The sequence below is a fragment of the Schistocerca piceifrons genome, unplaced genomic scaffold (genome assembly GCF_021461385.2).
Source record: "Schistocerca piceifrons isolate TAMUIC-IGC-003096 unplaced genomic scaffold, iqSchPice1.1 HiC_scaffold_1398, whole genome shotgun sequence".
Classification (NCBI taxonomy): Eukaryota; Metazoa; Arthropoda; class Insecta; order Orthoptera; family Acrididae; genus Schistocerca; species Schistocerca piceifrons.
In genome coordinates this window covers 40,001-42,500 of record NW_025727233.1, presented here as the reverse complement: position 1 = coordinate 42,500, position 2,500 = coordinate 40,001, and the positions used below count along the sequence as shown (strand labels likewise).

At 57.4% G+C, this 2,500-nt stretch overlaps 1 non-coding gene across 1 annotated transcript in view; it reads right to left on the bottom strand.

The window, feature by feature from the left end:
- Positions 1–5, bottom strand: part of LOC124733575 — a 1,909-nt gene extending 1,904 nt beyond the window's left edge. The window contains exon 1 of the ribosomal RNA XR_007009006.1: positions 1–5. This exon is cut by the window's left edge and continues 1,904 nt beyond it. This is a non-coding gene — a ribosomal RNA (small subunit ribosomal RNA).
- Between the last annotated feature and the right edge of the window lie 2,495 nt (positions 6–2,500).

Genomic DNA, 2,500 nt, shown 5'->3' with positions numbered 1-2,500 from the left:
AGGGAGCTGCGTCAACTAGAGCTGAGCAGCCGGCCGCCCGGGAGTGTGTCCCGGGGGCCCGCGCGAACACGCAAGCGTCCGCTCAATCATTCTGCAAACAGGAGGAGGCTGAGCTCCCCTGCACAATACACCTCGAAACCCTCTCAGGTCCCGGCGGCGCGCAGCGCCGTCCCAAGTACTTGGTCGGGTTCGAGAGAGGCGCAATCGCCCGGAGTTAGGCGAGTAGACGCTTTCGGTGCGACCACCCGTGCTCCCAACTGAGCTTGCCGCTGCCGACAGAGGCCCGGGAGCGTGCTGTCGTGGCATTGCCGGCGGGAGACAACACGCGCCACCTACGGTGACCGGCAGCTCCAACGCCAGCGCCACAGAAGGACAAAAGCCCCACTTGGGTGCCGAAGCGAACTCTCCCAGCACAGCGCACGCGCCAACACATCCGCACAGCTGCGATACAAACCACCAGCGAGAACCGCTGGGGCGACCGAGCAGCAGACGGCGTCGCGGCGCCGAGCGCCGGGCGGCGGCGCATCCTCAACGCACACAGTCCTCAATCGGACCAGCACACTGAAGATGTCCACCGCGCTTCGCACCGGGCCCGCGAGGACCTACTTTGGCCGCACGGCGCCGCGCGCAGGGTGCGCCGGCGCGCAGCTGCGACGCCTGCCGCGTCCGTCGGCCGGCGCGCCTGCCACTGGCCGCCCCCACCAGCCGGCTGTAGCGCGTGCGCCCACGCACCGCGCGGCCAGCACGCCGGGAGGCGCCCCCTCACCGGCCGGGGACGGTCCCACCCAGCCACCGCCGCGTATCGCTTCACACCCAGATGCCGTTCAGTTTCGTCGGCATGGTGGGTATCGCTGGAACAACCGGTTCGTACCTCAACCTATCGTCGCCATCACCGATTCACCCCTAGCGAGAACAACCGCACCACAACAGGTTACCATTTGTTCATTTGCGTAACTTCACCAGAAAACGCAGGCGTCCATCGCCATTTGCAACTTCAACGATTATTGCATGCCTGTGTCAGGTGTCACGCCACACTACGTCTGCCCACATACACGCAACAAAATGTGCACGCCTAGACAATACGTGGAAGGTGGCCCCCGTACGTATGCGATGTCCATTGCTCGAACGACTGTCAACCGGCCTCTGTAGCATGTCGCAGATATGGAACGCGGTGCACCATGCCATCACGGTGTGTGAGGAGAGACGACTAGGTCCGAATACATCAACAGACAGCTCATGCTGATCGCCATCCACGGCGTCCGTTCCTCCCACACGTCTCTATGGCGTACCACACTGCAATCCAGCTCTCATAGGGAGACGACACGTAGCTGCGTGCACAATATTTGCACTGTATGGTCCGCCGTTTTTGGGCGCAGTCGTTGTACGGTCACACATGTGCCACGATGTATCATTCGGTACATAAGGACGAATGTGCAGTACAGATTGTGGTTTACGCGTACGACATTAGCGGACGGTTGACACAGGCCGCACCACAACGTAGCCTGAGTACGTCGCATGCGAAGGGCATTGAACATGCAAACTTCTCACCAACCAGCTTGCGAAGGCAGGGGGGCAAGGTGGGGACGTGGGGAGGGGCGGCATGTACGTCCTGCTGCCATCCACATTACAGTGTACAGCAGGAGCATGTGGAAAGTCAGCAAGACTTGCAAGGTGTTTAACATGAAGCGATACACAGGGGAGCGGGCAGTGCGAGTAGCGAACTATATTGCGAGGGTTGCGGGTGGGCAACACTACACTAATTGAACGAGTCGTATAACAATTACAGAGCAGGTTTAGGCGACAACATGGGTTACGTTAGGGGACAACGTGGGTTACGTTAGGGGACAACGTGGGTTACTTTAGGGGACAACGTGGGTTAGGTTAAGGCACAACGTGGGTTAGGTTAAGGCACAACGTGGGTTAGGTTAAGGCACAACGTGGGTTAGGTTAAGGCACAACGTGGGTTAGGTTAAGGCACAACGTGGGTTAGGTTAAGGCACAACGTGGGTTAGGTTAAGGCACAACGTGGGTTAGGTTAAGGCACAACATGGGTTAGGTTAAGGCACAACATGGGTTAGGTTAAGGCACAACATGGGTTAGGTTAAGGCACAACGTGGGTTAGGTTAAGGCACAACGTGGGTTAGGTTAAGGCACAACGTGGGTTAGGTTAAGGCACAACGTGGGTTAGGTTAAGGCACAACATGGGTTAGGTTAAGGCACAACATGGGTTAGGTTAAGGCACAACATGGGTTAGGTTAAGGCACAACATGGGTTAGGTTAAGGCACAACATGGGTTAGGTTAAGGCACAACATGGGTTAGGTTAAGGCACAACATGGGTTAGGTTAAGGCACAACGTGGGTTAGGTTAAGGCACAACGTGGGTTAGGTTAAGGCACAACGTGGGTTAGGTTAAGGCACAACATGGGTTAGGTTAAGGCACAACATGGGTTAGGTTAAGGCACAACATGGGTTAGGTTAAGGCACAACATGGGTTAGGTTA